Below are 24,224 nucleotides of genomic sequence, written 5' to 3' on the forward strand. Positions count from 1 at the left end.
ACACCCCCCTGTTCGGCTCGCATCAGAACTTGTGAACTTTAGAACCCCGTTAAAGTCTATGGGACTCGAACATTTGAAATATAAAGTGTTAATTTTAAAGGCTAATATGCAAGTTATTGTCCTAAAAAGTGTTTGGGGACCTGGGTCCTGTCCCAGGGGACATGTATCAATGCAAAAAAAGTTTTAAAAAACGGGCGTTTTTTCAGGAGCAGTGAATTTAATAATGCTAAAAGTGAAACAATAAAAGTGTAATATTACTTTAAATTTCGTACCTACTGTAGTGGGGTTGTAAAGTCAGCATGTGAAAAAGCGCATGTTTCCCGTACATAGAACTGTCCCTGCACAAAGTGTTATTTCTGAAAGAAAAAAAGGCATTTAAAACCAGCTTTGTGGCTCTAATGAATTGTCGGCTCTGGCAATTTAGAGATGATTCATTCATAAAAAATATTCAAAAAAAGCGTGGGGTCCCCCCAAATTCCATTAAGAGGCCCTTCAGGTCTGATATGGATATTAAGGGGAACCCTGCCATCAATTAAAAAAAAAATGACGTGGGGTTCCCTTCAGGTCTGGTGTGCATTTTAGGGGGAACTCCACCCCAAATTTAAAAAAAAAATGGCGTGGAGTTTCCCCAAAAATCCACACCAGACCCTTATCTGAGCATGTTAACCTGGTTGTCCGCAGAAAACAGGGGGGGACAGAGTGCGCCCCCCCCTCTCCTGAACCGCACCAGGCCACATGCCCTCAACATGGGGAGGATGTCCCCATGTTGATGGGGACAATGGCCTCATCCCCACAACCCTTGCCTGGTGGTTGTGGGGGTCTGCGGGCGGGGGGCTTATCAGAATCTGGAAGACCCCTTGAACAAAGGGGACCCCCAGATCCTGCCCCCCCCCAAGTGAATTGGTAATGGGGTACACTGTACCTCTACCATTTCACAAAGGAAGTGTAAATAGTTAAAAAAAACACACAGACACTGTAGAAAAAATCCTTTATTAATAAAAAAAAAAGTAAAAATCCAGCAGTGATAATTCACTCTCGATGCGGCTCCTGCTCCAACGTTGTCTTCTATCCAGTGACGGATGATCTCTCCAGCGACGGGTGATCAGCAGTCTGGTCCAGCGATGAGAAGATCCATCCGTCCAGAGCGCAGCAGGCGAGCTCCTCTCTCCGCTGGACACAGCCCAGCGGAATGACGTGCTGGAGCTTTGACATTTCTTATATAGGAGAAGCGGCCACCCATCACGTGACCCCGCCCCCTCTGACGCACCCTCGTACGTCATTGGGAAAGCCCGGTATTTCCTGGTCTTTCCCAGTGACGTACCAGATGTTCGAGTCGAACGTGAGTTCGACTCGAACACGAAGCTCATCCCTACTCCCAACGTTGCACCGGCATAACGTAAATTCGTAGACATAAGCCGGCCTAATTCAAAGTAGGTGGAAGTGGGCGTGATCCATTTAAATGAACCGTGACCCCATGCAAATGATGGGCCGAGCGAACGGCGCATGCGCCATCCCGTGGACGCTTCCCAATGCGCATGCTCAGAATCACGTCGGAACGAACGCCTAAGATACATCGAATCACTGCCTACGACGTGAACGTAACCTACGCCCAGCCCTATTCACGTACTAAAAAATGGAAAGGATGAAGACTGGACAGCCGCACTCAAAAATCACTTAAAAAAGAGATGTCTTTTATTTTTCAACTGTACATACAGTCGCTGCAAACCAACAACATACAGTATGGCCGACGCGTTTCGCACTGGCAGTCAGTGCTTATTCACGTACTACTACTACATAAACAACGTAAAATATGACAGCTGTTCCCTGGTCCATACCTTAACCTCCTTGACGGTATCCCCGAGCGTGACTCGGGGTGGTTTTTCCATGCTATTATCGGTATCCCCGAGTCACGCTCGGGGTAGATGTGCAGAGCGTGCAGTGGCGCTGCTTACCTTCTCTCTGAATCCACAGGCTTGGTTTACTTACCTTGTCCCTGGATCCAGCGATGCATCCCCGCTGTGTGAGCGAGCGGGTTCTCGCTCGATTCACAGTTACGACGCACGGGGGCGGAGAACGGCGCCAAATTCAAAAACGTAAACAAACACATTACATACAGTATACTGTAATCTTATAGATTACAGTACTGTATGTAAAAAAATACACACCCCCCTTGTCCCTAGTGGTCTGCCCAGTGCCCTACATGTTGTTTTATATAATAAAAACTGTTCTTTCTGCCTGCAAACTGTAGATTGTCCATAGCAACCAAAAGTGGCCCTTTATGTCAAGAAATGGTTTTAGAGCAGCTAGAAAACAGTGATAATAAATTATAATCACTTGCAGAATTGAGCGATAGCGATTTGTGGGGAAATTCGTCATAAAAAAATAAAAGTAATGACAGCGACAATTCTGCAACTGAGCAAATTTCAGTGATTTTGAGTTGATTACATTATTGAATAATTTTTATTATAATTACCGTATTTATCGGCGTATAACACACGCAGGCGTATAACACGCACCCTAACTTTAAGAGGGAAGTTTCAGGAAAAAAACTTTTCACAGCCCCCTGCGTATAACACGCAGGCACAGTTTACCCTCTATTTTCAGGGTAAAAAAGTGAGTGTTATACACCAATAAATACAGTATATTATTATTTGTTATAATTATTTATAATTATTTATTATATTATAATTTATATATATTTTTTTTAATTCATACCCGGGATGCCTACTAGACTCTTGTTTGGTCAGATTTAAATGAGTTATTCCTAAGAATTTCAGGCCTACAGTATAAAACGCTAAATTTCCTTGCAAATAATTGTACCACTTTTGGTACGTAATTCCAGACAGAATCATACCGCCAGGGAGGTTAACATGACTTTCACCTGCTTTTTGAGGCTTAACTTTACGCCGGACGTACGACTTACGTAAACCGTGTATATTAATGCACCGGGCGCAAGTACGTTCGTAAATTGGTATATGTTACTCATTTGCATATTCAAAACGTAAATCAATGGGAGCGCCCCTTGCGGCCAGCGTAAATATGCACCCACTATACAACGGCGTAGAAAACTTACGTCGGTCGGATGAAGCCTATTTACAGGTGTAGCTTGATTTCAAAGTCAGGCGCATAGATACGATGGCGCACATTGACACTTACGCGGCATATCTTGAGATACGCCAGCGTAAGTGCTTCGTGAATCCGGGCATTTGTGTTTTTTCTTGCTTTCCTTGCTTTATGTCCAGCAAGATATTTGTTTAACACTGATTTAAATAAATATAAGAATATCTTGAAGTATATTTTACTAGGTAGGATTAGGATATAATCAACAACTAACAACACTGTATTAATATTATTATGAAACTAGATCAAATTTGTAGAGAAAAGAATGATTCCCCTGATAATTTTTCTTTTAGAGATTACATTGTCCTTATTTTTGTATATCACATTTACTACAGATCCCCTGCTGTTTAAATTTCAGTAGTTTCTAATATTTGCTCCCAAGGCATGGTGACTTTGATCTAATCATATAGTATCAGTAGTTCATTATGCACTGTGGGACATCAAGTAAATACTATGCATGTTTGTGCCTCAAGCTAATGGGAAATAAAATCTAAGCAGGATAGTGGGTGGACTGTTTCATGCATAATGGAAAATATTTTAACCTGGTTGTGCTAAGATTTTAATACTGTTGGCTGTGATGATCCCTTTCTGTTCTAAAAACATTTATTCTGGTATTTAAACCAACAATTTTTTGTAATTTTGATTAGTATTTTAAAATATCATTTTTTTGACAATTCTTTTTCATTTAGAAAGTAGTATTCATGGTAATAATGTTAATATTAATCTTTCTTGTTATGTATTTTGTTAGTTCAGTTTGATTTTTCTATTGAAACAGGGCTTTCTAGGAAAATAAGTTTGTATGTCAGCAAAAACAACACATAACATTTTTGCCTTGTGTGGTTTTATCTTATTTGCTTACCTTCCTTTTAAATATCGAATTAGTTGCCTCGTGTTGCCTCGAGTCAACTCTATTACTTCATATTATACTATAAAAGATTAAACTTTTGAGGCTCTGTTGGTGATAAAAGTCCCCTATAGTATAAATTCCTGCAGTAGACCAGTGCTGGATAGGTAGATCAGAGGAGAGTATCTGTAAAGAGAGGAGTGGGAGAAGCCGCAGGGCAACATTGTGTATCCCTTGAGAGGTTTGTAGTAAGGCTTTCCAGACAGAGGTCGTGGCATTGATAGTGGGTAAGGATAGAATGCGGTGGATGATAGTTCATCTATATAGCAGCCAATAACAAGTGTGGTACACAGGAGATTGTTGTTGACTCAATTTCGAGTCATAAGTCAGTGGGGTGTTGAGACCACCACTGTTTTGCTTGGACTAGTAGTACTGCTTTGTAATACCTCTTAATATTGGGTTTTCCCAATCCAGTGAAAGCCGTAGGTGTGCTTAAAAGTGAAGCTTTTAGCCGAGGCCTGTGGGCTGCCCAGATGAAGGAATTGAGAATTTGTTGAATTTTGCCAAGGTCAGCTGGTAGTAGAGGTAGTGGAAGAGTCCTGAAGAAGTAGAGGACATGCGGGAGGAAAAACATCTTAGCCAAGGCTATACATCCGGCCCAGGATGTTTTAATTGACATCATAGATGAGTTTATGGTTCAAGGTTTCTGGAGCAAAGAGGAACGGTTCATACGGAGAATCATGGTAGAGGGAGACACAAGTTGATTGCCCAAGTATGTCATGGTAGATGCGGGAGCCCAGGAGAAAGGGAAGATCTTGGAAATGTCCAGTTTGATTGAGGATTAGAGTTGAGCGGACACCTGGATGTTCGGGTTCGGACCCGAACCCGGACTTTGAAAAAAAAGTTTGGGTTCGTTACCGAACCCGAACCCGGACTTTAACCCGAACCCGAACCCCATTGAAGTCAATGGGGACCCAGACTTTTGACTACAAAAATGTCTCTAAAAAACTAAGGGAAAGGGCTGGAGGGCTGCAAATGGCAGCAAAATGTCGGGAATAGCATGGCAAGTACTCTGGAAATAAATGTGGATAGGGAAATAACTTAAAATAACATAAAAAAAATATATATATAATGATTTTTGACCTTTGAGGACGAGGTCCATACAGTTTTGTTCAAAATTATTGAACCCCCAATGCTGTAAAGGGTTTTAGGGAATTTAGTGTACATTTGTAATTGTATTCAGAATGAAATCCTACAAGGACTTCATAAAGAACCATATGCAACTAATATGACATCAATTGGTTTTGTAATACAGTAAATATTTCAGGAAACTCTCCCTGACTATGTACTTGACAGAAACACAGTATATCACAGGTGCACAGGTGGTGTGGCAGGTATACTGCTGTTGAAATATTCAGAGTCACCTATAGATTACAAACTGCCACTATAGGAAAAATATTTCAGGAAACTCTCCCTGACTATGTACTTGACAGAAACACAGTATATCACAGGTTCACAGGTGGTGTGGCAGGTGTACTGCTGTTGAAATACCTATAGATTACAAACTGCCACTATAGCTGAACAAAATTCCTAAACTATATGAAGCACAGCAGATGTCACAGGAATAGAGTGCTTGTTGATATTTCTGGAGCAACATACACCTAAAACTCTCCCTAAGCAGATTCAGCAGCCTTTCCCTCACATAAGTAAAGCAGTGACAACGAGCCAGATGCCATAAGTTGATTCAGATTTCAAAGAAAAAAAGTGTGCTTCTTGATATTTCTGGAGCAGTATAACAGCATAGACCTAACACTTTCCCTGAGCAGATTCAGCAACCTTTCCCTCACATAAGTGAAATACAGTGAAAACGAGCCAGATACACCTCAGGCCCCATACTCACGAGCAAACATGTCTGCTGAAACTGGCCCGCAGGCCAGTTTCAGCAGACATGTTTGGTCGTGTGTGGGCGCGAGCGGGCCGAATTCCAGCAAACATTTGCCCGCCGGGCCTTTTCCCAGCAGACAAATATTCCTGGACTTGTTTTAAAACAGCCCGCTGGAATTCAGCCCGCTCGGACATGTACGGTCGTCAGTACAGACCTACCGTACATGTCCAGGCGCCCGCCGTCCCTCGCATGCGTCGAATGACTTCGACGCATGCGTGGAAGCATTTTAAAGGCGGGCCGCGCACGTCGCCGCGTCATTGTCGCGGCGACACCGCGTCATCGACGCGGCGACACCGCGGACACGCCCCGCGTATTGTTTACGCGCGGACTTCTGTACGATGGTGTGTACAACCATCGTACAGAAGCCCTCTGGCAGACATGTATGGTGAAAACGGTCCGACGGACCGCTTTCACCATACATGTTTGTCCGTGTGTACCCGGCCTAAGACTTTCCCTAAGCAGCAGATTCCAGCAGCCCTTCCCTATCTAGAGTGAAGCAGAGTGACGATCTGTGCTGTGTGCCTCTATCTAATATAGAGGCACGTCACATGATGGGTCACATGCTGCACTGGCCAATCACAGCCATGCCATAAGTAGGCATGGCTGTGATCAGTTCCCAGTCACAGTAGTAACACGAATGGCGATTGGCTGCCGTGCAGCGCGCCAAAACATACCCGAACTCCGAACCCAAACTTTTTCCAACTATTCAGGTTCAGGTCCGGGTTCGGGAAAAACCCAAAGTCCGTACCGAACCCGAACTTTACAGTTCGGGTTCGCTCAACCCTATTGAGGATGAGAGTGAGATGCCAATTATGGAAGATTTTGAGTGATTCAGTTTATACATAGAGACCGTGTTGAAGTCAGCAAGTATATGGCATAAAGAGTGTAGTGAGTGAAGCGAATCAGTAATTGCGATGATGATGTCATCTGCGTAGAGACCTATTTTATGGGTGGTGTCCCCAACTAATATCCCAGAAATTAGAGGGTGAGATCTAATTGCTTGGGCTAGGGGTTCAATTACTAAAGCAAAAATTAGTGGTGAGAGGAGGCATCCCTGTCGGGTACCACTGGTGATCGGGAAGGTGTTGGAGAAGATGCCTGATGTCCATACTTTAGCACTTGGGGTAGAATATAGACCAAGTATAGCCTGTAGAAATGTACCTTCTATGCCAAACTTCCTCAGGACAACCTCTAAGTATCCCAATGGACCCTATCAAACACCTTCTCTGCGTCAAGGGAGATCAGCAGAGAAGGCGTTTGGTGGTGCTCTGCCCAGTGGATCAGGTCCACAAAGCGGTGAGTTCCATCTGAGGCCTAGCACTTGGGGATGATTCCCACCTGATCTGGGTGAATGAAGTGGGGCATGTGTTGGGCAATGCGGGTGGCTAGTTTGGCGTACAGCTTAAGGTCCATGTTAAGGAGGGAGATGGGTCTGTAATTGGCCGGATCATGAGGGGATTTACTGGGTTTGTGAATAGTGGTTATGACAGCTTCTAGGGATTCAGATGGAATGTCTCCAGTGGCTAACAATCTAGCTCCTAGTAGGTTTTGTAGCAATCATTATTAAAGTCCTCTGGTCCTGGGGCCTTATGTAAAGGAAGGTCTTTAATAGCAGTGCGGACTTCTTGTGTTGAGAAGGGCTGTGCAAGTGCCACTACTTGTGCAGGGGTCAAAGAGTGGAGATTTATGGGGGAAAGAACATTTTGGATCGAAGTGTGGTCCAGTTTGGGTTCAGTAGGGGACATGCAGAGATTATACAGTTTAGCGTAGAAGGAGCGGAAGCAGTTCAATCGCCACAATTCATGTGATGTGTTGGAGGGAGATAAGCTGAGGATGATAGAGGTAGAGGAGTGGTCAGACCACAAGATAACCCCAATGGAGGAAACAGATATGGACTGTAGTAATGTTTTGGAGGTCAGGATTCTGGAGTAGGTCCTCTGGGAATTCAAATAGAAAGTGAAATTCTTCTCTGTGCCATGTTGACATCTCCAAGGATCATAGAAATCCTCTAAAAGCATGAGAGAACAAAGGGCAGTGGATTTTCTCCTTTTTGGGGTGGAAGAGTCTAGTGAGTAGTCAATTGCTTCAATAAAATCACTGCAGATAATGAGTTGGTCTCTGGGATAGTATTGAATTTTTTGCATGACGGTTTTGTAGTAATATTGTTGATGTGTATTAGGGGCGTAAATATTAACAATTGTATATATTAAATTAATTAACAACCTTCCATCAGATTATTGTTCTACATGTGAAACGGTTAAGGATACAGTAAAGCAGACATCGATCATAACCCCTCTCACTTTTTTATCAGTTTGAGAGTGGAAGATGTGTGGAAATAGCTTGTGGGAGCCCCGTGGTGGGCGGACCAAGGAAAAATTCATTTCCTGGATACATAGGGCTAGATTCAGCATTGATTTACGCCTGTGTATCTATAGATACGCTGCGTAAATTCAAAGCTGCGCCAGCGTATCTTCTTTCTGTATTCAGAAAGCAAGATACGCCGACATTAGCCTAAGATCCGACTGGCGTAAGTCTCTTACACCATCGTATCTTAGGGTGCATATTTACGCTGGCCCCTAGGTGGCGTTTCCTTAGTTTTCCGCGTAGAATATGCAAATGACCTAGATACGCCGACTCACAAATTTACGTACGCCCGGCGCTATTTTTTTACGTCGTTTACGTTAGGCTTTTTTGGCGTAAGGTTGCTCCTGCTATTATGAGGCGTACGCAATGTTAAGTATGGACGTCGTTCCCGCGTTGAATTTTGATTTTTTTACGTCGTTTGCGTAAGTCGTTCGCGAATAGGGCTGGGCGTAATTTACGTTCACGTCGAAACCAATGACGTCCTTGCGGCGTACTTTGGAGCAATGCACACTGGGAAATTCCACGGACGGTGCATGCGCCGTTCTGGAAAAACGTCAATCACGTCGGGTCACCATCCATTTACATAAAACACGCCCCCCTCATACTCATTTGAATTAGGCGCGCTTACGCCGGCCCCATTTACGCTACGCCGCCTCAACTTACGGAGCAAGTGCTTTGTGAATACTGCACTTGCCCATGTAAGTTGCGGCGGCGTAGCGTAAATAACATACGCTACGCCCGCACAAACTTACGGCGGGCTACTTGAATCTAGCCCATAGTATATTGGTGCATTGTGTAATCGTTACCCTCCATAGTATGGAGCATTTGAATGGTCTATTCAAGCCTTTGACATTAAGAGAGGTGATTTTGAGCTACATGAGTACATCTATGGGTAATGCCAAAGTGGCACAGAAAAGTGGGAGGTCCGATTAGTCGCTAAGGTTGTAACATATGAGTCTTAAGGACCAAAATTGTCACGGTCCCTACCGTGCCAAGCAGATGGCTAGGCGTGGTCGCGCCCCAAGTGGCTCTAGGTGGTATTGAACCCGAGACCTCTCTGTTGCTGCTTCAGTTCTTTGCCTCTGAGCCACTCCTCAGTTTGGTATTCTGCCTGCTTTCCATCTAAGCCTGGTTCTGAATGATGTGCTGATCACCCTTATCTGGATATCCTTGTAATCTGCACCTGTCTCTCCTGGTTCAGCTGAGGCAGGTTACCCAATCAACTAGGGTATAAAACACTGCCTCACTCTGAGGGATTTGTCAGTTCATTGTTCTGTCCTGTCCTTGCCAAAGGTTCCTGTGTGCCTGTATTCCTGTGTTTTGTTTCAGCTACAAGACTGACTCCGGCTTCTGACCCTGGCTATGTTTATCGTTTATTCTGAATTCTGGAATCCATGACCACGGCTTAACTTTGACTATCCTTTGGAAAATCCCTGTCAAGCCCCCGTGCACAGACTCACAGCCCAGGTAGCTTTTTACTTTGTTACCGTGGGCTGTGTGTATTTGCAAGGGTGAGCATACAACTCTGCATTATGGACTCCAACCAAGGTAAGCCCTTACAAAAATACAGAATAGATAAAGCAAATTACGTCTACAAGGTATCTTTGTGCGTTGTAGAGGCTATGTAGGCTTAATTAACAGTACAGTTTCAAATCAATAACAGTTTACTAACAGTCACCTGAGAACAGTATACTAACAGTAACCTGAGAAATGCTGTGTGCTTTGTACACAAAAGCAGAGGGAAACCAACATGGAAGCAGCTCCTCCACGAGTTTATGCGTATAGCTTCCAGCTAGGTGTAGAGATGGCAATGGACATTATCTCAGAGCAGAAACAAGTCCATGGATTAGGACTTATTACATGAATTCCACATGTTTGAAAGCCTGGCAGACAACTTGTTTGTAGGAATCTTTGGTGGAGGGTCAGGCAGTATGCCCCAGTTATGCAGTTGTTTGATCCCATCTTTAGGGGTTAAGATAGAAATTTGGTGACGTTGTGATCCCATGCTCCAGAAGGATCGCAGTACCTTTGCGGGCATGTGATGTGGCTCCAGAAATATAATTATAAAGTGAGATTTTGGAGAACGGTTCCGGAACAGCATGCATAGGTCATGTGGTTCTTATGATATTCTCTTTAGTGTGGAAAAATGGATTCTAGCCAGGATATCTCTGGGCAGGGATTCAGGCAGATGCAGTGGTTTATGAATCCTGTGGGCCCGATCAATCAGTAGGTCTTGTGCAGTGAGTGTCGGTACAATTTTGCGGAATAGCTAGTGCAGATAAGGTACAATCTCCACAGAAGTTATTGCCTCAGGGACCCCCTAATTTTGATGTTGTTCTGCCTGGAGCAGTCCTCCAGGTCGGCCACCTTTAGGCACAGTTGTTGTATGGCCTCAGAGCGTTCATCCTGAATGCCCACAATAGTATTATGAGCTGTGGTGGCAGCTGATTAATGTTGCTTAATGTTAACAGTATGCTCCTCTAGATAATCAACCCTGTCATGCAAGTGGTTAATGGAGGCTTTGAATTCTTTCTGCATATCAACCTGAAGTGAGAGTAACATTGCTTTTAAGGAATGCTCAGATTCAGGGTTGTCTGTGGTTGTAAATGTTGCCAGAGGCTGGGTAGAAGCAGCTTCAGCTATGGGACTACAAGGCTCAGCACCATGCTGTCTCTTTACAGGGGGGGCTTTGTGGAAGAGTGTGCAGGTGTCATGACAGACCTCTTACCTCTATCAGAGTGATGGACTCCATGCTGCAATGGAGTCCATCAGGAAAGGAAATGTATGGTAAGTATATGATAGGAAATTATCCATTTTCCTGACAGACCCAATAGCAGAATACATATGTGAAATAACTAGCCATACACACCATGGGTGGGAAATGCTGAACAATGCTTTAAATTGTATGATCAACAGACAGGACTTTAAAACCAAAATTGACAGAGGATAAAGAAGCAGGCGCTACATAATAATGAGCCATTGAGGACCAAAAGAGATCGGGAACCACAAATGCCGCAAAGCCGCCCAACATGTAGAGGCCTCCAGAGGAGCCAAGCTTTTAGCTCTCTCCTATTGGATGGCCTAGACAATTCATGCCATTATCATCCTAGATGAGGCAAATTTCCCTTTGTCTTGTCTGGCAAAAAGTATGAACAGGTGATCTGAATGGAAGCCTAAAGGAAGCTGTAACTTGTAGATACAGTATAACTTCAGTCTCTGAGAAATTCCTAGAACCTTTGCCTTCTTAAAATTGAACCAAAGAAAGGCATGTCTGAGAGCCAATCTCAGGATCCCCACAATTCTACTAGACAGGCACTTTAACCAATGAAGCCACAGTGTGACCTCTCTCACTTCTAAAGGATGCATGTTAGTACTCTCAGGCACGGCTATGTAAGACTGATGCTACCTTGGGATTTGAGTTTTTGCATAAGTAACAGCACCACTCAATCTGGGAATAGTGTTAAGAAAGGTTCTTTATGACTGATGGCTTTGATTTCAAGGGCTCTTTATGCTGACGCGATGGCCACAAGAAAGGCAAACTTGATAGAGAGGTCTTTAATGGAGACAGACATAAGACACTCCGCTTCAGTTCCTGAGAGGGAATCAAGGACAACAGGCATATCCCATTTAAAAAAAAAAACGTAGCTTTCTCTGAGGTCCTAGCCTAGTTGCTTCATTAATGAATTATCGGACAAGGGGATGCCTAGCCCAGGATACACCTCTGAAGGCCGATAAGGCTGACACGTACTCTGAGGGAACTAACTATTTGAGCCAGATCTAAATTTGATTGGAGGAAGCCCAGAATATCTTAAACTTATGGATCTTTACATGACCGTCAGCAGCAGAAAATAAACTTTGATCAGATTCTCCCATAAACTTTGTGCTCACTTTCCTAGTGTTTATGAGAGCTGAGATGACCCTGGAGGAGCAGCCGTGGGCCTCCTACCTCCCCTTCTCAAAAACAAGACCGCCAAATGTAACGGTGCTGGACATGAATGTAGAATTGCACCCTGGGACAGAAGGTCCCGGTAGCTGAGCTGTACTAGCAATGAGAACCATGGACTATTTGGCCAATATAGCATCACTGCCACTACCCCCACATCTTCTTTTGATGAGTCTTTGCAGAAACCTGAGGATGACTGTAACTGGAGGAAATGCACAGGCCACACTGAATTTCCAATGATCTGTCAGGGCATCTGTCCCAAAGGCCTGGAGATACCAGTTCCAGGAATAATACTTCTCAAACTTGTTTTTGCACAAGGAGGCAAACAGATCAACTTCTGAACTGACTTACAGGGACAGAATCTACCCGGAAACCTCCACCTACAGAGAAAATTCATTGTTGTGCAATTGGACTCTGCAAAGAAAACCCACTAGAATATTTTGGACTCGGACAAAAGCTGCTGAGATGTAAGCTAGATTCATCTGTGTCCAAGACATATTTGGCCTCATTACCTGTAATAGAGAAATGATGTGAGTCCCCCTTGTCTCTTTATGTAGGAGATTGCCGGAGTGTTGTCAAGCCTAATGCCGCGTACACACGATCATTTTTCGGGTTGTAAATAGCAACATTTTTGAAAAATGTCATTTAAAACGATCGTGTATGGGCTTCAGAGCATTTTTCGGGTTCTGAAAAACGGGCAATTTTTTTTTCGAACATGCTCTATTTTTTAACGACATTTTAAACAATGTTGTTTTTCGGGTTGTAAAAATGATCGTGTGTGGGTTCTAACGACGTGAAAAATCCGCGCATGCTCAGAAGCAAGTTATGAGACGGCAGCGCTCGTTCTGGTAAAACTAACGCTCGTAATGGAGTAAGCACATTCATCACGCTGTAACAGACAGAAAAGCACGAATCGTCTTTTACTAACACGGAATCAGCTAAAGCAGCCCAAAGGGTGGCGCCATCCGCATGGAAATTCCCCTTTATAGTGCCGTTGTACGTCACCGCGCTTTACTAGAGCATTTTTTTTAATAATCGTGTGTAGGCAACGCCATTTTAATGATGAAGTTGAAAAAAACTTTGTTTTTTCTAGAGGCTGAAAAAACATTGTTTTTTACAACCCAAAAAAATGATCGTGTGTACGCGCCATGAGAGCACTGATGCTCTTTTCGTCAAATAATGACAGGCCTGTAGGGTGCAGAAGGCTCCAGAAAGTGAAGCTCCATTTGTGAAAGTGAAAGCCCCACCTGCCTTGAGCTTTCTTTGACAGTCAGTAAGCCCCCAGCCCATATTGCTGGCATCAGACGTGTTTGTGATCCAGGAAATGGGGGCAATGGAATGACAATTGAGTATGTTTTTACATTGTAGCAACCAGCCGCTTTCTCATGAGATTAATGACCTAAATTATGCTTTCTGGGCCTTTCCGCTCGGGTCCTAGAGGAAGATGGCCAAACGCACCAAGAAGGTCAGGATTATTGGTAAATATGGGACCTGTTATGGTGCTTCCCTAAGGAAGATGGTCAAGAAAATTGAAATCAGCCAAGTACACCTGCCCCTTCTGTGGCAAGACCAAAATGAAGAGGAAGGCTGTAGGAATCTGGCGCTGCGGTTCTTGCATGTAAATTGTAGCCGGAGGAGCCTGGACCTACAACACCACCTCGGTCATCACAGTGAAATCCGCCATCAGAAAACTGAAGGAATTGATAGACCAATAGATCATCCATCCTACTGAAGTTATGCTCCTTGTCTGTTTTTCTGGACTGTTCTTTAATAAAGGATGTCTTGTAAAATGGAAAAAAAATTATGCTTCCTGGATCCCACTGCTGGATAAACCCCTTCTGGAAGAGCCACTTCCACCAGAGCAACTACTTGGCTATCGAAGCTGTAGACACCATAGTGCTTATCATTTTAGACACCAAGAGGCTCGTAGGTAGAAAAAAGACAGACAGTCTAGGTATAAACACATACTCCACAATGGATAATATCTAAAGAGTAGCTGCTAGCACACAATTGCTAGACAACAACATAACATTATACATACACTCTAAGTGCAATTCTAAAACATAACCAGAAAAAAAGGGGCAGAAACTGTCCCAAGGTGGGACTTTAGAGGTACCTATGGACAAGAGTTAAACTATGATTTCTTTGTATTAATAATTCATGAGGCAATAGAACAAAAAAGAGAAAAGAGAAAAATGCATATCATATAATGGACAAGAGTACATGGTGCAGAAAAGTGAATTTCTGCACCATGTGAACAACAGTGAGCCACTGTGTGTCAAAGCGGTTCGCTGTTTTGCTTCATCAGGACCCATTCAGGGGTTGTTGGAAAGAATGGGTCTCACTATCTAGAATAAAACACATAAATAAAACTTTGTATAATGATCACACATATAAAAACATATAAAGCATAAACAATGAAACAGCAACATGTCCAGATAACATGCATAGCATAAATGTAACTACCTTGTCAGTAAACTTCACCAAGGAGTCCACCAAGCTTCAAACGACACCATATATAGTGTTCAAATCTATGAACCAAAGGTAAGCTGGAATAATTTACATACCAACATTGCCATCATGTATTTAGTCTAATGATATTGTAAATGGCAGATTGAAAACCACAGAGGTATACTCACCAGCCAAGAGCATCACTTCAAACATATATTAGTACTCTAGCATTACTCCAAAGTGGATAAGGAGAAGGCCAAAAACATACAGAAAGACAAGAAGAAGGAGGGGGGAGGTGATATGACACAAACCTAGCAGGCTACAATTCAACAATAGCGTTGGTGTAAATATAATGTATATATTTATTGGGTCAGAGGACCATATTTTTATAAGCAATAAGACAACCCGACCTGCAATTAATAGGTATTTACAGAGAAACAAACTCATTAAGACCATCATTACAGGCAGTAGCTGTACTACTCCTGAAAGGGATTAGTCACAGGATTTCTGGTAAGCCTTCATTCTTACTGGTGTTGGGTCACTGATGTCTGAATCTCCCTCCTTTCTCACCTGTGGATCTCCTAATTGGACTTTTAGTGCTTGCATTTTTCATCATCTGAATTGGAAGGGGTTAATTACTCCCTGCTCTTTTCTGTGGACTCTATTTGTTTTGCACCTCATATGCTGAATTGGTCACTTCAACTTACACTGTTTTATTATCATATTATCTGTTGAGATATATACAGGTATTTTGACACATATCGCTCAGTACTACATTGTTGGCACAGTGTTACAATAACCTATGCATTTATAGATTTTGCGCACTCATATATTGAATTAAGTTTCAAATGATTTTTTTGGAAGTCTCGTGGAGGGAGGAGTCTAGCAATGGCGCTGGACGGGAGTATGCTGTGAGTTCTTGGCCCCCAACCTCCTAGACCTAGACCATGACCATGACCGAGCTCCCGTGAACCCGTCCCCGTGAACCCCAGCCCCCGCCTGTATGAGTTCGTTTTTACCTTCTTTTTTTTTCGTCCCGTCCCGTTGTTCTGTGTTGGCGCATCCCTGTGCACGTCCCTGTGCTCACACATGGAGGCAGCGGTGTAGCAGCGGCGTAGCTCCGGAGGAGAGAGAGACCCGTGGCCGGCTTCTGCAGCTTCTGCGACTGGAGTAGAGTGATCGGCAGGGGAAAGCTGGTGGCGGAGAGCCGCGGTCGTGACGGAGGATCGCCGGGGGTCGCCGAGGACAGCCGAGACCTGTACCTAGGAGCCCGAGGTCTCTGACGGAGAGCCATCGAAAGTGGCCGGAGACAGCCGAAAACAGCCGAAGTCAGCCGAACAGCAATACAAGGGGGGTAAGAGGAGAGAGAGAGTGGAGGACGGAGGAGCGGGCTGGAATCGTGCCTGTCAGCTTTAAAAAAAAAAAAAAAAAAAGGATTGTAATGTTATTATTGTAATATTAAAGCACCTCCAGTCCGTGCCTTTATCCCCCTGAAATTGAGGAGCCTATTTAAAAGCCTATTTAAAAGCCTATTTGAAAAAAACTTAAATCTAAACTGGCTGAGTATACCCAAGAGCAGCTACTGGAAAGCTGTGTCTGCTGTGAAGCCACCGGAGATAGCCGAATCTAAAGCTCCCTGAAAAGTTTTACATATAAAAGCAGCCCCTATCATTACTCCCCTCGGGCCTGGGGAGTATATATATGTTATCTATGTTATACGCTACAGTGTATCACAGTTTAGTACAGTCTAAATACATAGTACTATATGGTATCCTGGAAGATCCTTGAAGATAACATTATAGTGTTTTTTTTCCTCCCCCTTTTTTTTTTTTTCTTTTCTCCTGCCTTGGTCAGGTTTTTTTTTTTTTTTGCTACAGAATGAATTGACCTAATCGAATTGAGTTGAATGACTGCAACTACTGATTCAATCATATTCTATAAATGACCATAGATGCTGCTAGAGGAGATCGGGGGTAAATAAATACAGAGACTGGAGATGGATGTGCAAATAAGTAGTTTATAAGCAACTTGTTTCTTTCCCCCTGTGTCGCAGGTGGGGGTTCCCCTTTTTTTTTTTTGTGTGTGTTTCTCTCCTTCCTTCTCTCATTACTGCCGAACGAAAATTTATGAAAATCGGAGGTGAGCCACGAAACGGTAAACGGCATATTTCCATTACACTCTGAAGCAGAATATCAGCGAACCAGGTAAGGGGTGAAGGGAAAAGGGAGAAAGTGGTGAGTCCCTCCCCCAGTAACCTGGCCCAGAATCCTTTTTTTTGAATCTTCAGAGCGGTATTAGTGCTGTGAGTAATTTAAGATATAGAGACTGTGTGAATATTGCGATTTGAAACCTGAAGCGTTCTGAAACTCAAGTGAGTGAGTGCTGAGTATTTGAGCGGTACTGTGCGGCACTGAGAATCTATTGTGGCCCTTAAAAAAATCAGAGCAAAGGAGAACTGTTCTATAATAAGGAAGATCAGCAGTAAAGAGGACCAGGGATATATAGCTCCCTTCCTTTTTCCTCCCTTTTTTTTTTTTTTGGGGGGGATGATAGGCAGTATTCGGGGACATACTGGGAGAGGAGGAGCGGTAGCAAAGTCACCCTGTTCAAGTCTGAGTCCTGGACCTATGACCAAATATGTAACATTAGGAGTAAGTGGAAATAACCAGGCCATAGGAAAGCAGAACACTAAGGGGTGGCAAATCGAAGTAAAAGAGAAGAAAGCCCAAAATAAAAAAGTCTTGGAAATAAGCACACATACAGATCCGCACGATGAAATAGAGGTCAAAATGGAAGAGGAGACAGGGAAAGAAGGGGAGGAGGAACGGCATAGAAAAGAACAGCTTCTGACAAAATGTCATATGGAAAACATGTTTGCAACTTTGGAGAGGTTCCTAAAGAGCCTAGAATCTTCCTTGAAAAAAGAAATAGCCATAATCCATAATGATGTGGGACATCTACTTACTAGAGTGGAAAAGGTGGAAAATAAAGTGGACTCTCATACAACTATAATAAAAAAGCTAAAAGGAGAAATAAGATCTTTAAGAACAGATCAGCGGGAACAGGCTTATAAGATGGAAGAACAGGAAAATAAAAACAAGAGAAGGAACCTGCGAAAAAGAGGACTCCCAGAAAATCCCCAGAAGGAAGATTTGATAGAAATAATGGGGGAAATATTTAATCCATTACTGGGAAGCCAAGAAGTAAATACTGTAAAGATTGAAGGAGTCTATAGAATAAGGAGACCTACTGGCATCCCAGCAGAAAGTCCAAGAGATATAATTGTAAGATTCGAGAAATTGGAGGAAAAAAATCAAGTATGGACAAATATGAGGGGAAAGCCCCCGATAAAATATGGGGAAAAACCACTACAAATTTTTCCGGACCTATCACAAGATACATTAAGAAGAAGATGGATGTTAAAACCCCTATTAAAAACGTTACAAGAGCATGAGATTCAATATAATTGGGGGTTTCCTGCATGCCTGATTGGCAAGAAAAATGGACATACAGTAAGACTCAGGTTCGTGGAGGAAACACAAGTCTTTTGTGAAAAACTGGGAATCCCAGTCCCAGAGGTTTTTAAAGGAAGAATTATTAGACAAGAAGAGCAAACACAAGAAGAGGAAGAATGGCACCTGATACCCAGTAGAACGACATGAGGAAGAAACAGAGATAGAAGAGATGGGGGAGGAGAGAGAAGGAAAGGGAGAGAAAAGAGAAAGGGAAAAGGGAGGGAAGAAAAAGAAGAAAAAGGAAAGAACTAGTGCAAATGATAGCAAATGGTGGGTCTATGGGGTTTTTTTTTTTTTTTTTTGCTTGAGCGGATTATTGAGGTGAGACGGGAGGCCGAGGGAGGAGTAAGAAAGTCAACGTAAAGAAAAGAAAAAGGAGGAGGGGGGGCCCGTGCTCTCAGAAGAGCTCCTGAGCTAGCTCCCCATCTATAAAGGGGGCAGGCAACAGTGCCAGACAGTACACCACCTCGGAGTAAGATAGCAGGAGGGCCAGGAATGGCCATAGACACCTGCTTACAGACCAGGGGTCTAAAACATCTGGAACATCTGAAGGGGGAGAGGGAGGGGGGGATAGATGGGAAGGGGGAGATTGGGGGAGGGAATGAATGGTTTGTCCAGGGAAGAAGAAAGGGAAAATATTTTTTACTTAAATGGCTGTCTACAGAGATGAGGGGAGGGAGAGACCCCTGGTGCATAACGGGGCCCGGGATCTCTCCATCCCTGTTTAAAGAAAGGAAAGGAAGAAGGAAAGAAAAAAAAGAGAAACGTAATGAAACTGACACAAATTTATAACGTATAATGTTAGAGGGTTAAACTCGCCACAGAAGCGACATATGGTGCTACGGGAAATAGAAAGAATGGACGCAGAAATAATATTTCTACAAGAAACCCATCTGGCATTGGATGCGAATATTAAACTATACTTCAAGAAGATTCCCATATGGTACTATGGAGATTCCCCTACAAAAAGGGCGAAAGGGGTGGCGATTGGGAAACATATATTCCCACCGAGAGGTAAGTAAGGGTGTGCTCTTACCAGATCCACGATCATAAAAAGCGTGTCGATCCACTCAGGTCATGGAGGTCCACTCCATGACCTGAGTGGATCGACACGCTTTTTATGATCGTGGATCTGGTAAGAGCACACCCTTACTTACCTCTCGGTGGGAATATATGTTTCTTCTGACCAGAGACCAGAGGCTGTTCAATATTTGGATAATTTTATTACTCTGCAACTGTTTTTTGCCCATCTATTTGGACATTCATATGTTTTGGGGTTCTGCTGTTGATTTCCCCTCTCATTTTGGACTGCCTAACAATTGATTAGTATGCAATTCTAATGGACTAACAAAGTTTTCTAAGCGTTTGGTCCCAAATAGCAGATTGTTGTATTTACTCCGAAAAGTTTTTTCCATAACTGTTTGGGCATCATCCTTTTTTTTTGCTATTTTTTGCACTAGCACTTTATTTATTTATTCATTTATGCATTTATTTATTTATATTATTTTCGCATTAAGTTGCGACTCCTAGCGCAACTCATCTTTTTTCTCTTTCCTAATCCAAGAGTGACCTTGCCAAATGTAGCTAAAGAAATAAAATACGGAGAACGTTCGAACTTTAAAATAAATCCTATAAAAACAGAAATTTTAAATATAGGGGTGGAGAAGAAAGAAGAACTTTTGGCTACAAAAGCAGTTCCCATTTACATGGGTAAGAGAAGAGTTGACCTACTTGGGGATAAAATTGACATCTACGGTAGCGGGCCTATATATGGCTAACTATGTTCCCCTCCTAAATGAAATAAAAAAACAGATCTAAAAAAGAATATAACAAGACCACTTTCATTGTTAGGAAGGATTAATGCTTTTAAGATGGTCACCCTCCCGAAAATAACATACAAATTCCAGATGCTACCAATAGAAATTCCGCTGAGTTTTTTTGAGATCCTTAAATCAATGGCCCAGATTCAAGAAGCACTTGCGCCCGCGCAACCATAGGTTGCGCGGCGCAAGTGCTTACTTGCTCCGGTGTAACGAGTGCTCCTGATTCAGGAACCTCGTTACACCGACTGCAGCCTAGGATCTGACAGACATAAGCCTCCTTATGCCTTCACATCCCAGGCTGCATTCTTGCGTTGGCCGGTAGGGGGCGCGGCCATTGTGATCGGCGTATAGTATGCAAATTGCATACTACCACCGATTCACAAAAGTTGCGCGGGCCCTGCGCACGCAAGGTACGGAGTTTCCGTACGGCGACTTTAGCGCAAGGTTGCTCCTGCTATAGCAGGGGCAACCTATGCTAAAGTATAGCTGCGCTTCCCGCTCGTGAAATTTAAATTTCACGTCGTTTACGTAAGTGATTTGTGAATGGTGCTGGACGCATTCACGTTCACTTAGAAGCAAATGACATCCTTGCGACGTCATTTGCCGCAATGCACGTCGGGAAAGTTTCCCGACGGAGCATGCGCTGTTCGCTCGGCGCGGGAGTGCGCCTAATTTAAATGATTCCCGCCCCCGGCGGGATCATTTACATTAGGCAGCCTTACGCCCGGCTGTTTAGCATATCGCCCGCGCAATTTACGGAGCTACTGCTCCGTGAATCGCTGGGCAAATCGAAATATTTGCGTGGGCGCAGAGAAAAATCTTTGCTCTTTGCCCACGCAAATATTGCTCCAATCTACCTGAATCTGGGCCAATGTTGATAAAATATATATGGAAAAACAAAAAGCCGAGAGTAAATTTTGCCACAATAACAAGAGAAAAAAAACACGGAGGATTAGCAGCACCGGACATAAATAGATATTATAAAGCCACGATCATCGCACGTATGGTAGAATGGGGGAATAAAGATAAAGAAAAAGAAAAAAAATGGATTTGAATGGAAAATAGTATAAGTAAAACAACACTGCACAAAAATCTATGGATATCACGAAAATATAGAGTGTTGGATGAAGATACACATGGAATAACAAAAAATGTTTTTAAAGTCTGGGACTTAATTTATAGACAGAATAAATGGATTTATAATTCACCTTTAATTTCACTTACGGAAACTAATTTTTTTATCCCTGGGAAAGGGACTCGGCTGGGAACTAAAATGGGAGCAGCACAAATAAAGGACATCATGGAGCAAGGGAAAATAAAAACATCCCGAGAGATAAAGGAAAAGAATTTATGGGACATTAGCGAATGGGAATAAATACAATTAAAGCATCTGGTAAAGTCAATACCCTCGCCCATAAGAGAAGAAAAAAAATTAACAGCCTTGGAAAAACTATGCTGTATAAAAACCCCATTAAGGCATGTTATATCAAAAGTCTATCAAATCTTGACAGAACTAGATTCACAAGGAAATCCATATTTTATAGGAAAATTAGAAAAATAAATAAACAGGAAGTTTGAAGACCAACAAGTAGAAAGAATAATAGCATCCGTACATAAAACCGCAACTGACATAACTACAATCAAAATGAATTATAAATGTATCGCGAGATGGCACAGGACACCTGAAGTTATGCATAAATTCAGTAAAGATAAAACGCCATTGTGTTGGAGAGAATGTGGACAGATAGGAACAACTACACACATATGGTGGGACTGTCCAATGATAAAGGAATATTGGCAGGAAATTCTGGTGTATATTGAAGCCATAACTGGGGAAAAAGGTACCTAATACCATACAAGCTTGCCTGTTCCATGAATCAAATTGTAGTTATAAGAAAACGTTAATTCCAGCACCGATAAATGCCGCAAAGGGACTGATACCAAGAAACTGGTTAAGTATTAGAAAACCTCACATAAAAGAATGGTTCGAAAGGGTGGAAAATTATAATAATTTGGAACATCTATGTAGCTGTGATGAGGGCCAATTTAATACATATAGAAAGAGATGGAAGCCGTGGAGAGACTTTAAATCAACGGAGCAATATCTGGAGAAAATTATGATAGACAGCAGCTAAAGAAGTAGATAAAAAAAAAAAAAAGACAAACCATTTGGGGTGGGGGTGGAAGAGGGTGGGTAAGGTTTATACTAACTGAATGAAAAGAGATTAGGAAAAATAATTAATAATAACGAAAAAGTAAAAATATATAAAATAACGTTTGAAATACCACAAATGATGCAAAACCAAAAGTGGAGACGGAATTATGAATAAAATCATGAGCAAAGTCTCTTGCTGTGGTTAAGTCTGAGGTGAAAAAAAAAGTTTCAAATGATTTTTTATCACTTATAGTTTAACACTGTTTATACTTGTTGCTTTATACATTGATTTATAAGGTATATGTTGTTGTCCAGTGCTACACTGTTTTTGCACATAGAAGATCTCGACAACCATGGCAGATGCCATAATATACATATAAGAGGGGTCCCAGAACCTATGGATCTGAATCCTCTAGAAAACACCGCCTCAGCCATATTTAATGATTTACGTGACAGACCACCAGCTTCTCCCATAAAATATGAGAGAATCCACAGAGCTCTCAGGCCAAGAGGACAAGATAATGAACCTCCCAGGGATATCATATGTAGTTTGGTCAACTTCCCTCTGAAAGAAGCCATACTGAAAAAAGCCAGGGAAAAAAAAAGATGTGATTTTCAACGGTAATGAAATTAAACTGTTCCAGGACCTTTCTAATATAACTTTGCAGCAAAGCAGGGCCATTCATCCATTACTTGATGTATTGCATGCCAGAGGAATTCCATATGGATGGAAGTTCAGATTTTGTCTATCAGCAACATGGAGAGGCCACACTGCACTCCTTCGCATGCCAGATGACCTTCATGCGTTCTGCGAGTCACTACACATTCCTATCATTGAGGTCCCTGAGTGGTACAATAACTTTTTACTTAACCACTTAAGGACCATTGCATGTACACATACATCAGCCGAATGGCACGTACAGGTATATTCACGTACCTGTACATGCCTGCCTTCCCGCAGATGGGGGGTCCGATCAGACCCCCCATGGCACAAGCGGCAGTCCGTTTAGCTGGGGGAGAGATCCGGGATGAGGGGGCAGCCATTGGTTTCTGGTCACCCCTTTGCGATCACTCCCAGCGAATCCGATGCTTCCCCTGCCTGTGTAATGTAAACACAGGCAGGAGGAAGTGATGTCACTCTCCACGAAGCAGTCTTTTTGACGGGAGCTCGTGGAGAGAAGACGTATGAAAGTGAGTTGCACAACACTACACTGACACCAGGACACATAGGCACACTTTCATCCCCCAGTCACCCCCAGTCACAGTGTCACCGTTTGCAGTGGTCATTTTTTTTTACTGATCACTGCAATTGGTGTCATTTGTGTCAGTGATATTAGTGTTGATCGCCCCCCTGGTAACCCTTTCATCCCCTATCGCCAATGTCACTAAGCAATTGTTTTTCTGATTGCTGTAGTGGTGCCGCAAGGTAGCCAGTTATTTTTTTAGGTTCGCCATCAGGTTTTTATAGCGTTGGGTACCGCCATATATTTTCTAATAAAGGTTTTAACCCCCTGATTGCCCCTAGAGTTTACCCTTTCACCAGTGATCACCGTATAAGTGTCACTGGTGACACTGGTTAGCCAGTTAGTTATTTAGGTTCCCCGTCAGGTTTTTATATAGCGCCAGGTACCCCCATATATTACCTAATAAAGGTTTTAACCCCCTGATTGCCCCTAGTTAACCCTTTCACCAGTGATCACAGTATAAGTATTACGGGTGATGCTGGTTAGTTACTTTGCTGTTTATAGCATCAGGGCACCCTCCGTATATAACCCAATAAAGGTTTAAACCCCTGATCGCCCGGCGGGTGATATCAATTAGGTTTTAGCATCAGATAGGGTCTGTGTCGCCCCAGGCAGCGTCAGGTTAGTTCCAGTAACTCTAACACCCACACGCAAAGCATACACCTCCCTTAGTGGTATAGTATCTGAACAGATCAATATCTGATCTGATCAGATCTATACTAGTGTACCCAGCAGTTTAGGGTTCCCAAAAACGCAGTGTTAGTGGGATCAGCCCAGATACCTGCTAGCGCCTGCGTTTTGCCCCTCAGCCCAGCCCACC

The 24,224-nt window shown here is 42.9% G+C and overlaps 1 pseudogene; it reads left to right on the forward strand.

The window, feature by feature from the left end:
* Positions 1-13,639: 13,639 nt before the first annotated feature.
* On the forward strand, positions 13,640-14,017 carry LOC120939627 (annotated as a pseudogene).
* The last annotated feature ends 10,207 nt before the right edge of the window (positions 14,018-24,224 follow it).

Source organism: Rana temporaria, chromosome 5 (genome assembly GCF_905171775.1).
Source record: "Rana temporaria chromosome 5, aRanTem1.1, whole genome shotgun sequence".
In the NCBI taxonomy this organism is placed as follows: domain Eukaryota; kingdom Metazoa; phylum Chordata; class Amphibia; order Anura; family Ranidae; genus Rana; species Rana temporaria.